Source organism: Schistocerca cancellata, chromosome 10, assembly GCF_023864275.1.
Source record: "Schistocerca cancellata isolate TAMUIC-IGC-003103 chromosome 10, iqSchCanc2.1, whole genome shotgun sequence".
Taxonomy (NCBI): Eukaryota; Metazoa; Arthropoda; class Insecta; order Orthoptera; family Acrididae; genus Schistocerca; species Schistocerca cancellata.
This window is the reverse complement of record NC_064635.1, coordinates 175,818,839-175,832,117: the sequence shown is the minus strand read 5'-3', so window position 1 is coordinate 175,832,117 and position 13,279 is coordinate 175,818,839. Positions and strand designations below refer to the sequence as shown.

The window sequence follows — 13,279 nt, the reverse complement described above, 5'->3', positions numbered from 1 at the left end:
GCGGAGGAAAAGGAAAATAAAAGCCTATCTTTTACATTAAGAACCATGTTTCTTATGCAGTCAACTGCACAAAGAGCTTGATATAATTTTTACCACATTGTATCAATGCAGTATGTTCTAATACTCTTGGTCGTAAGTACCTGGACTGCAGTCCCAAGCCCATAAGCTGTAAAGCAAGATCTTCCTCAGATTCTAGTTCTTTAAACAAGACTCCTAAAGCAGCCCAATAGTAGTAGTGTGAATGCCTCAAATCTGGAAGCATTTGTGGCCAACCTTTTCTCTAATGTTTGTTCAAAATGGAAAAATACGCAATATGCTGAGATGCCATGACGATGAAGCATGAATGTTCAGTGGACATCTTCCACGATGATCACTCCTTTCTGCAGGCAAATCAGGTACTGTCCATCTGCTGAAACGAATGCATGTGACAGATTGGATGGTTGGATGGATTAAAAGAGGGAGAAAGGGACCAAACTATGAAGTCATCAGTCCCTTGTTCCGAATAAAACAATGCCACAAGTGTGAGAATAAAATAAACGAGACTGACAACACAAAACAGAATGAAAGGAAAAACCACAACAACGATGAAGGGCAACAAGCATGTAAATGGACAAAAGAGGACAAGAAAACAACACAAATGCAAGAAACGGGATGAAGAGATTAAAACAACAAGGAGATGGCTGGCTGACCATGAGAATAAAAAAGGAGAAGCCAGGCACTCTGCAACACATTAAAACCTCCAACTTAGAAGCACTAGGGTGGAGGACACAGAGGGACAAAGGACATGCGCTAAAACTTTGATCAAATGATAAAACCCACCCTAACGAACAAAACATAAAAATAAACCAGCCGATGAGGCGTTGTCAGATAAAATTAACAGCAAGAAGTCCAGTAACCCAAGATTTTGTCGCTGGGCAGTCAAAGTAGGACAGTGCACCAGAATATGGGCCACTGTCAACCGGGCGCTGCATCGACATTCAGGCGGGTCTTCACAGCGCAGGAGGTAACTGTAGGTCACCCAAGTGTGGCCAATGTGGAGCCGGCAGAGGAAAACTGATTCCCTGCGAGAGGCCCACATGGAAGTCTTTGACACATTCGTAGCCTCTTTAATGACACACAGTTTGCTGTGAATACTGTTATGCCATTCCATCTCCCAAAGCCGAAAAACCTTACGGCGCAAATCATAACGCAGGTCAGATTCAGAGATGCCTATCTCCACAAGTGGTTTCCGTGTAGCCTGTTTAGCCAACCTGTCAGCATGTTCATTACCTGGGATGCCGACATGTCCTAGGGTCCACACAAATGCCACTGAACGACGCAACCAGTCCAGTGCACTGATGGACTCCTGGATGGACACTATCGAAGGATGGTAAGGGTAGCACTGGTCGATAGCTTGTAGGCTGTTCAAGGAGTCAGGACACAGAATAAACGATCCCCCTGGGCATGAACGGATATACTGTAGTGCACGACATATGGTCACCAGGTCTGCAGTGAATACACTGCTGCCATCAGGCAAGGAATGCTGTTCAATAAGACCTCTGCGGACGTAGGCGAAGCCCACATGACCATCAGCCATGAAGCTCTCAGTGTAAACCACTTCAGAGCCCCGGAAGACATCAAGAATCGAGAGAAGTGACAGTGGAAAGCGGCAGGAGTGAGTGAATCCTTAGAGTCAATGTGAAAGGTCCAAACGAACCTGCGGCCTAGGTGTGTACCATGGAGGTGTATGCGGACAGACTTGGATGGGAGGTGGTAAAGGGAAGGACTCCAATTGAGACAGAAGGGATCGTACGCGAATCGCAATCGTTAGCCCTGACCTGGGCAACTGATGCAGGAGATGAACTGCTGCGGGTGGAAAAAGGAAACAGTAACTAGGATGCCCAGGAGAACTACGAATGTGTGCAACATAACTGGCGAGCAGTTGTGCACGTCAGATCTGTAATGGCTGTAATAAACCACACTCCCATAGTCCAGGTGGGATTGAACAACAACTTTGTAGAGCTGCAGCATAGTAGTGCGATCTGCACCCCAGTTGGTGTTGCTCAGGCAGCAAAGGGCACTGAGGTGCTGCCAGCACTTCCGCTTAAGCTGACAAAGATGAGAAAGCCAAGTCAATCGGGCATCGAAAACCAGTCCTAAGAAACAATGTGTCTCCACTACAGTTAGTGGATCGTCATGAAAGTAAAGTTCTAATTCTGGATAAACAGTATGACACCAACAGAAGTGCATGACACACGACTTAGGGGCAAAAATCTGGAAGCCTTGGGCTAGAGCCCATGATTGCGCCTTGCGGATGGCTCCCTGTAGGTGCCACTCAGCAACACCAGTACTGGTGGAACACTACGAAATGCAGAAGTGGTCTGCATAAAGAGAGGGTTAGATGGACGGCCCTACAGCTGCTGCTAGACCATTAATGGCCACTAAAAATAGTGACACACTCAATACAGAGTCCTGCAGGACCCCATTCTCCTGGATATGGGGGAACTATGGGAGGCATCAACTTGGACATGGAAAGTACAGAGGGACAGGAAATTCTGGATAAAAATCTGGAATGGGCCTCAGAGACCCCACCCGTATAATGTGGCAAGGATATGACGTCGCCAAGTGGTGTCATACATTTTGCATGGATCAAAAAAAGACGGCAACAAGGTGTTGGTGTCTGGAAAATGTTGTTCGAATGGCAGACTCAAGGGACACTAGATTATCAGTGGTAGAGCGACCCTAGCGGAAGCCGCCCTGCCATGGAGCCAGTAGGCCACGTTGACTCCAGGACCCAACCCAAACACCAACACACCATATGTTCCAGCAGCTTACAAACAACGTTGGTGAGGCTGTTGGGCCGATAGCTATCCACATCAAGTGGGTTTTTACTGGGTTTGAGCACCAAAATGATGGTGCTCTACCACCATTGCAACAGAAAGATTCCATAGCACCATATCTGGTTGAAGATGACGAGGAGATGTTAATTGTAGTCAGACGAGAGATGTTTAATCATCTGACTGTGGATCTGATCTGGCCCAGGAGCTGTGTCAGGGCAATGTGCAAGGGTGCTGAGGAGCTCCCACTCCCTAAATGGGATGTTATACGGTTCACTGTGGCATATAGTGAATGAGAGGACTTTCCTTTCCATTCACCTTTGAGGGTGCGATGGCCTGGGGGGTAGTCCTCCAACAAAGAGGCTCGAGCATAGGGTTCAGCAAAGTTCTTGGCAATCGCGTTTGCATTGGTACATAGCACGCCATTGATGGTAATGCCAGGGACACTTGTTGGGGTCTAGTACCCAAAAAGAAGTCTGATATTTGCGCAGACTTGGGAAGGTGACGTATGGCACCCAATAGTCGACACATACCTCTCTCAACACTCCTGTTTCCATCATTTTATAAGCTAGCATACACGGGCACAGAGCTGCTTAAAGGCTACCAGATACTTTTGGAGAGGGTGCTGCTTATGTTGCTGTAGAGCTTGTCGACACACTGTAATTGCCTCAGGGACTTCCGGTGACCACCAAGGGACTGTCTTTCGCCGAGGGCACCCTAAAGAGAGAGGGATCGCATTTTCTTCCACAGAAACGATTGTGGTAGTCACCTGTTCAACCACCACACCGATGTTACCATGTTTGGGAGAGTCAACAGTGACATCAGAGGTGACAGTTTCCCAGTTCGCCTTGTTTAAAGCACATCTGGGCAGGCGTCCGTGGGGCTGACGCTGGGGCAGTGACACGAAGATGGGGAAGTGGTCAGTACTACACATGTCGTCCTGTGCTCTCCAGTGGATAGATGAGAGAAGTCCTGGACTGCAAATTGATGAATCAATGGCCGAGTAACTACCTCAAACCACACTGAAATGTGTGGTGGCCCCAGTATTTAAGAGGCAGAGGTCGAACAGAGACAGTAAAGTTTCAACATCTCTGCCTCAGCCAGTAAGCATGGTGTCACCCCACACGGGGTTATGGGCGTTAAAATCTCCCAAAAGTAGAAAAGGTTCAGGGAGTTAATGAGTGCAGCTAATACATTCAGGGGTACTGCGCCATCTGGAGGAAGATATACATTGCAGACAGTAATTTCCTGCGTCATCCATATTCTGATAGCCAGAGCTTCAAGAGGGGTTTGAAGGGGAACAGTTTCACTACAGACAGAGTTTAGGACATTAATGCAAACACCACCTGACACTCGATTATAATTATTACGGTTCCTATAATATCCCTTATAGCCACGAAAGGCAGGGGTCCGTATTGCCAGGAACCAGGTTCCCTGGAGGGCAATGCAGAAAGCAGGTGTAAAGCTTAAGAGTTGTTGTAGCTCAACCAGGCGGTGGAAAAAACTGCCGCAATTCCACTGGAGGATGACATAATCGTGAGACTGTAAAGGTGTGGAACATTCAATGAGGCAGTTTACGTCTCAGGGTTACCTGCTGCCACCGACTTTATGCCTGAGCAGTCTATATCTATTGTGTCTGAGGATCCGGCAAGATCCAGGTCCTCAGCGGACGCCAGAATCTCCACCCCATCCTCAGAGTTTTTAGGTAGCGGTGGTGGGTGGTGTCGGTACCACCTGAAGTTCCTTGTTCCCTGGCTGGGAGGACTCCACTGAATCAGTCTCTGGGACTGAGTGTGAGTGTGAAGCCTTACGACCAGCTGCTTTTGGGGTCCTCAGTCACTGGTGGGTGTCATCTTTCCCACTAGCAGAAACCTGGGAAGGGAGGGACCGAAGGGACCCCTTCCTAGCAAAAGGAGCGGAGAAGCCTTACTCTTCTCTGGCACGGAAGTGTGGACTGAAATCCCCGATGGTTGGGGGGGGGGGGGGTGTTGCTCCTGAAGTAGGTGGAGCAGGAGCAACAGGGAGGGAAGTGCCAGACACCATAAAGGGGGCAGGTGTAGTCTCCCAGTTCTAAGAGGCAACAGGAATTCAAGGAACTGATGGGGCTACAACTGTTCTCGTCGCAGTGGCATATGAGCAGGTCATAGCCACAGGATGTAGGCGCTCAAATTTTCTCTTAGCCTCAGTGTAGATAAGTCGGTCCAGGGTCTTATATTCCATGATTTTCCTCTCTTTCTGTAAAATCCTGCAGTCTGGCAAGCAAGGTGAATGATGCTCTCCACAGTTGACACAGATGGGGGGTGGGACACATGGAGCATCGGGATGCGATGGACGTCCACTATCACGACAGGTGGGGCTGGAAGTACAGCGGGAAGCCATATTGCTAAACTTCCAGCACTTAAAGCACTGCATCAGGGAAGGGATATATGGCTTGACGTTACAGCGGTACTCCATCACCTCGACCTTCTCGGTCAATGTGTCACCCTCGAAGGCCAACATGAAGGCATCGGTGGCAACCTGGTTATCCTTCGGACCCCAATGGACGCGCCGGACGAAATAAACACCTCGGCACTCTAAATTGGTGCGTAGCTCTTCGTCAGGCTGCAAAAGAAGATCCCTCTGGAATATAATACCCTGGACCATATTTAAGCTCTTATGGGCCGTGATGGTAACAAACATCCCCCAACTTGTCACAAACGAGTAATGCCCGTGACTAGGCAGACGATGCTGTTTTGATGAAGACTGACTCTGACCTAATTTTGGACTAGCCCTCCACCTCCCCAAACTTGTTCACCAAATGCTCCACAAAAAACTGAGACTTCATGGACATGAAAGGTTCCCCATCAACTCCTGTACATACGAGGTACAGGGGCGAATAAGCTTCACTTCCATCCTTAGCCTGGCGTTCTTCCCATGGTGTAGCCAGGGAGGGGAATGACTTGGGGTCATATTTCTTACCATTGTAGTTAGACTTTTCCCGCTTACAGACTGCTGGCGGCGGACCACCAGCAAGAGATGACGTACTACACTTCATGACGTGTCATCTGCCCTGACGCCACCCTCTCCAACCAGGGGCCCTCCCCACAGGCGCCACCCAGCTGCAGCAAAGGCCACCTGGCAGGATGGCCATTGCCGGGAGTCCCGATGCTCCAGGGCGACGGGCATCTACTCCTTGGCATACGTAGGGAGTTAATGACACAGCCATCAGCAGAGCGATCCCTGTGTTGTCAGGGGGCTACAACCAACAGGGTAAATGGTGGCCCCACCACAATGGACTGGCTACCGTGCTGGATATGAGCTGTAAAGAAGTCCACGATCGTCGTCGGCACAGAAAGTGACACTGCGTAGTGCACTGTGGAAAATGCACCCACGAAGGTGTCCTCGCCCAAGAGATGGAGAATGGGTGGGACTGGAATGTGACAACAATAAAGTGGGCTGAAGACCTCAATGCACGATGGACACGATGCACCGTGTAAAGCGCCCTTCCCCAATTGGCTTGCTCACCTGGAAAATTCTGAAAAATGGAGGTCAAACCCTACACGAGACCATCACATAAAGGCCGAAACATGTGAGACTCCTTTTAGTCACCTCTTACAAAAGGCAGGAATACCTCGGGCCTATTCTAACCACCAGACCGTGTGACAGAAATGCGGCACTGAGTCATGTGTGCATCATGATGTGCTCTAGAGCAGTACAGTACCATAGATGCCAAGTTTGGAAAGAAACTATTACTACTGGGATCAAGAGAATTGGGGACGAAGGTCTGGGAGCCCTCACATGGAATCCCCCCCCCCCAAAAAAAAAAAAATTTGACAGTAAAAAATCTTAATTTGAAGCATTATTGTAACGCCTGAAGAGTAAAAGATTAGGCTTTTAATCCTTAGTAAGAAAGACAAGAAAGAATGTTGGAAATATGAAATAAGATCAATGTTCAAAGGACAAAACAGCTAAAAACACAGCATGATTGTAATTTTGCCTGTATTTCAGTAAAACAAGACTGACTCTTGAAGTGGCAAGACAAATCATACAACACAATCAAACCAACCACATACGAACTGAAAATGTTATTAAAGAAATATAATGGCTTGAAACTACTGTTATTTACATCCAAACAACTGCCTATACTTTGTAAGGCACAAAAAGTGTAGCGCTCCATTAACACAGAATAGACCAATGAGTATGCTGCTCATTTGCGAACTGTGGTTGCAGTTGTTAATAATGACTTGTGATTATGAAGACAAGAGAAAGACATCTAATAAATGAATTATTAATGCAGAGTATTTGTAACTTTAAAAGAAACAGTCACATTAAACATCAGAATCTACATTCATTTACCTAAGGCCTAAAGAGACCAAATCGCAATGTAACTACAAGTTTATGCACACACAGTAGCGAAGGTGGCATGGCACCACCGCAGTAGAGAAGTGTTTGCATATATTACACAGTCTATGCTGAACATACAACAAAAGTTTATTGAATTACTTCTGGAACAATACTGGTTCACAAAATGATGCAACAAAAAACATTGTACTGTCAAACTACTAAAATAAATTGAACAGTAAATTCCGTAATTTTAGCAGTAGGTCCCATTAAGGCCATAATTTTAGCCTATAAAACATGATAATCATCGATGAATAGTAATACTTTTCATGTCAGCAGCATATGTTATCCTAAAAACATTTTCATAGCAGTAAGTACAGTGTAATCAGACTTTTATACTCTCAAGTTAATGTTTTCTCACTGTTTAAGACATTTTTTATCAGACCCTTCAAATTGTCTTTGTTCACAACGGTAATTAGCACCTATCATAACTATAAATCTCCCAGCAAAGTAGAGTAACTTGCTGTTCCAAGTCCAGAAGTAAGGAAGAACAAATTCATTACTTTCTTCTTTCCAGCAAGAACAAAATCAAGAGGGCACAAGCTCAGGAATGGCTGACATGTGAAACAAGTTATTCATACAAGTGTAATAGTCTCAATTTACTACAAATCTACGCACAAGCACCTTTCCACTACCCTTTCTTCCCCTCAACAGGTGCAAACAGCCAGTAAAAACTGTCAAATGCCGTGTGCAAAGTCTTGTAATGTGGTCAATGAAGTATGAAGGTGTAATTCAATGTTAGTACACTACTACTAGGTGTTTCACACATGTGTAAAAATTCAGGCCACCTTGCTAGCTTTATCACAAACAGATTGCTCTCCTTCCAAAATAATACTGAATTATCACCACTTGATACCACAACTATAACTGCTCAACAGCAGCCTGTTGCTGAAATGAAACATCTAAGCTGGTCATTTTGCAAAGATGCCTTTGGGTACATGCTCTACTCAGCGAATTTAAAGCGGTAAACATGTAGAAGTTTGAACAATTCGTGCCGTGTCTCCTGTCATTGCAAAACTCTACTCTGCATGGTGGCTGATGGAAGTAATTAGGTTCATTTAAATAAAGATATCATGACCAATTACAACCATTTCGGAACTCTCTCTACAGTGCATGCTGTAGCACTAGTTGACACCTTCACTCACTTTGCATTGCTCAGATGTTTTTGGTTTAAGCGCAGTGTCAATTACGCATTTTTCATGCTGAGCAAAACACGTTTCAAGAATTTGTAATCCAACACAATTGTCGTACAGGAGTGTGACTATAATATAAGTTAATTGTTTATCTGAAACTACAATAGTGAAGCCAGAGTACATAAAATTTCTCTTTACAAAAAGGGGTTACATTTCCGATTTCAACGAACTATGTCGTCATTTTCAAATGTAAAACATCAGTTGAAGAATATACAATAGGAATTGTGACTATACATCTGCCAACAATAACAAAAATACTGACACCAGGTAACCGAGGCAAAGGTGGCACAATCAAGTCACTACAGGCTGTGCCCATGCTTGTCCAATTGTTCATTCCATGCCCTAATGTAGAATAGATAAATACTACACTAGGGTAAAAATTGCCAAGGATTCTTGCAAAATGCCAATCCCAAACTTCCCATGAAGCATGGCATTTTGTAATGTGTACAACAACATTTTGGTTGTTAGATGCTATATTGAGATGAAACTTCATTTCTTTGTTATCATACCTTATCGACTATTCTTTTCTACCTAATTTTAAAGATGTAACCAATGTATACCAGTGTTTTGCCTGTATACCAGTGTGACTTGTGTTTAATAATTTAAACTAGAGACTAGCGGCGCCAGCTAGTGCCCGTTATTGTACATTATATAGGTCATGCTTTATTTCTTGTGTTTCTATCTTAACGTTCACGCCCTGTAGTGGCAGAATGGGTTACCAGGCAAATGGAGCAACGTTATGATAGCAAGTTAGTAGTGTGTCAGTCATACAAGAGAGTACAGCATGTTTTGAGATTCTTTTTTTCAGAACATAATAAAATCATGTGCTACATTCCATATGGAAGCTTGCTATGCTCAAGACACTTATGGTGAGATTATTATCTGTGTTTATCTCATGGGAGTTCGCACCATGATAATTATTAAATGTCTGTGTTTAATTTTCAGACTTGTGAACTTATATCAGCCACACAATCGTTGTCACAGCAGGATACATTGCAAAAGCCTCAACAATTTTTACCCTGGTGTAGTTTTTATCTATTCTACATTAGGACATGGAATGAAAGGACAAGCAACATGGGCATAACTTGTAGTGACCTGGTATCATCATTTTTCGCGATTGTTGACAGACATATGGTCACAATTCCGATTATAAAGTTTTCAAATGATGTTTTACATTTGAAAATGGCTATGTAATTCACTGAAATTGATAATGTAACACCTTTTTGTGTGTGTATATAGTAGAGGGAAACATTCCACGTGGGAAAAATATATCTAAAAACAAAGATGATGTGACTTACCAAAAGAAAGCGTTGGCACATCGATAGACACACAAACAAACACAAACATACACACAAAATTCTAGCTTTCGCAACCAACGGTTGCTTCGTCAGGAAAGAGGGAAGGAGAGGGAAAGACAAAAGGATGTGGGTTTTAAGGGAGACGGTAAGGAGTCATTCCAATCCCGGGAGCGGAAAGACTTACCTTAGGGGGAAAAAAGGACGGGTATACACTCGCGCGCGCGCGCGCACACACACACACACACACACACACACACACACACACACACACACACACACATATATACAGAGACAAGCAGACAAATACAGAGGCAAAGAGTTTGGGCAGATATGTCAGTCGAGGCGGAAGTGCAGAGGCAAAGATGTTGTTGAATGACAGGTGAGGTATGAGTGGCGGCAACTTGAAATTAGCGGAGGTTGAGGCCTGGTGGATAACGGGAAGACAGGATATATTGAAGAGCAAGTTCCCATCTCCGGAGTTCGGATAGGTTGGTGTTAGTGGGAAGTATCCAGATAACCCGGACGGTGTAACACTGTGCCAAGATGTGCTGGCCGTGCACCTTTAGCCACAGGGTGATCCTCATTACCAACAAACACTGTCTGCCTGTGTCCATTCATGCGAATGGACAGTTTGTTGCTGGTCATTCCCACATAGAATGCGTCACAGTGTAGGCAGGTCAGCTGGTAAATCACGTGGGTGCTTTCACACGTGGCTCTGCCTTTGATCGCGTACACCTTCCGGGTTACAGGACTGGAGTAGGTGGTGGTGGGAGGGTGCAAGGGACAGGTTTTACACCGGGAGCGGTTACAAGGGTAGGAGCCAGAGGGTAGGGGAGGTGGTTTGGGGATTTCATAGGGATGAACTAAGAGGTTACGAAGGTTAGGTGGACGGCGGAAAGACACTCTTGGTGGAGTGGGGAGGATTTCATGAAGGATGGATCTCATTTCAGGGCAGGATTTGAGGAAGTCGTATCCCTGCTGGAGAGCCACATTCAGAGTCTGATCCAGTCCCGGAAAGTATCCTGTCACAAGTGGGGCACTTATGTGGGAGGTTCTGGGTTTGAGAGGATGAGGAAGTGGCTCTGGTTATTTGCTTCTTTACCAGGCAGGGAGGGTAGTTGCGGGATGTGAAAGCTGTTGCCAGATTGTTGGTGTAATGGTTCAGGGATTCCGGACTGGAGCAGATTCGTTTGCCATGAAGACCTAGGCTGTAGGGAAGGGACCGTTTGATGTGGAATGGGTGGCAGCTGTCGTAATGGAGGTACTGTTGCTTGTTGGTGGGTTTGATGTAGACGGACATGTGAAGCTGGCCATTGGACAGGTGGAGGTCAACGTCAAGGAAAGTGGCATGGGATTTGGAGTAGAACCAGGTGAATCTGATGGAACCAAAGGAGTTGAGGTTGGAGAGGAAATTCTGGAGTTCTTCTTCACTGCGAGTCCAGATCATGAAGATGTCATCAATAAATTTGTACCAAACTTTGGGTTGGCAGGCCTGGGTAACCAAGAAGGCTTCCTCTAAGCGACCCATGAATAGGTTGGCGTACGAGGGGGCCATCCTGGTACCCATGGCTGTTCCCTTTAATTGTTGGTATGTCTGGCCTTCAAAAGTGAAAAAGTTGTGGGTCAAGATGAAGCTGGCTAAGGTAATGAGGAAAGAGGTTTTAGGTAGGGTGGCAGGTGATCGGTGTGAAAGGAAGTGCTCCATCGCAGCGAGGCCCTAGACGTGCGGGATATTTGTGTATAAGGAAGTGGCATCAATGGTTACAAGGATGGTTTCCGGGGGTAACAGATTGGGTAAGGATTCCAGGCGTTCGAGAAAGTGGTTGGTGTCTTTGATGAAGGATGGGAGACTGCACGTAATGGGTTGAAGGTGTTGATCTACAGTGGCGGTCAAAATAATAGAGCCACCTGGCAAAGGTTTGGAATAAAGTGCACATTTATTACTAGACATGTTTGAACTATGATGGAAACCATTACAACCGAGTCACATTGTGCTATAGTCAGTTATATCGATAACACAACACAAAATAATCAGTAATAATCAATAATATTCAAAAGAATACCAGACCACAGGGTCAAAAAAATAGAGCCAATTGAAACAAATATATTGTACTTGATCTCAGTCTTATGAAACGTACAGGAACAGTCTTTTTTGCATAGGACTGCATTAGTACTTCGTGGGGTAACCCTTATTTTTGAGGATTGCCCTCCACCTCTTACCCATAGAGTCTACTAAACGCCTGCATTCGTCACTACTGATCGCATACCAGGCTCTCTGGATTTCTTCCCACAGTTTTTCTGAAGATGTAGCTTTTGAGCGGTCAATTCTCTTGTCTAAGATCTCCCATAAGTTCTCAATGGGTGATGCGTCAGGGGACTGAGGTGGCCACTCTAATACTTCGATATTGTGCTCTTGAACAAACTGCCTTATGATCCTTGCAGTATGCTTTGGATCGTTATCGTGCTGAAATTTCCATTTCAGCGGCATTTCCTCTTCAGCATAAGGCAGCATCACATTTGCCAAGATGTCTTTGTACATTTCTGCGTTCATTATGCCGTTGATACGGTGTATTGGACCAATGCCGTACCACGAAAAACATCCCCATACCATAACACTTCCGCCACCGTATTTCACAGTTTTTAAAGTGTACTTGGGATTAAATTCCTGGTTTGGTGGGCGGCGCACATAGACTTTTCCGTCTGAGGCAAACCTATTAAACTTGGATTCATCGGACTAAAGGATGTTCCTCCACCAAGTATTAGGTTTTTGTTCATTTCTCCGGGCAAAGGCTAACCTTTTCCGAACATTAGCTTGTGAAACATGTGGCTTCTTTCTTGCAATGCGCCCATTCAATTTTGCAGATCTCAGTCGTCTTTGAATCGTTGAGGTTGATGGTTGAACATCATGTTCGTCGCTAAACAAAATGGCTTTCAGTCGTGGTGTTGACAAAAATGGGTCTTTCTTCACTTCCCTAGTGATGAGTCTGTCTACGCGAGGAGTAGTTACACGAGGTCGCCCCCTGTTCTCCACCTGCGGCTTTGTTTGTTTTGACCGTCTCATGGCGTTCTGGACTCGTTTTCGCGAAACGTGCAAGACATTGGCTATTTTATTCATGGACATCCCACTTTTGAACATCCGGAAGATTACTATACGCTCATCTTCACTGGTATGCTTTGCTCTTCCCATCTAGACGAATGTAAACAAAACCACACGTCAATTTACATACAAAACAACTGCATAAAATCAATTTAAAGGCACATGTGTAAAGCGGCTCTATTATTTTGACCCATAAGATTCTTACCTTTATGCCTCTTGTCACACGTCTAGCTCAAACGCTTCCTTTCAGACGACTAAAGATAGCAGCAACGTCTTCCCTGATGTTGTCTACAAGGGACTGACAACACGGCACTCGTGGCGATTTCGCGAACTAATAGATATCCTAGTTCTTAATCTCGTCAATAGAGGTGGCTCTATTATTTCGACCGCCACTGTACGTAGGAAGAGATACGTTCTGTGGGGGCTTGGTATCCAGCTACAATGGGGCGGCCGGGATGATTGGGATTGTGAATTTTAGGAAGAAGGCAGAAGGTA

The 13,279-nt window shown here is 45.3% G+C and overlaps 1 protein-coding gene across 4 annotated transcripts in view; it reads right to left on the bottom strand.

The window, feature by feature from the left end:
- The window catches only part of LOC126106504 (uncharacterized), a 148,636-nt gene that overhangs the window by 31,838 nt on the left and 103,519 nt on the right, over positions 1–13,279 (bottom strand). The gene's annotated exons all lie outside the window — the stretch shown is intronic.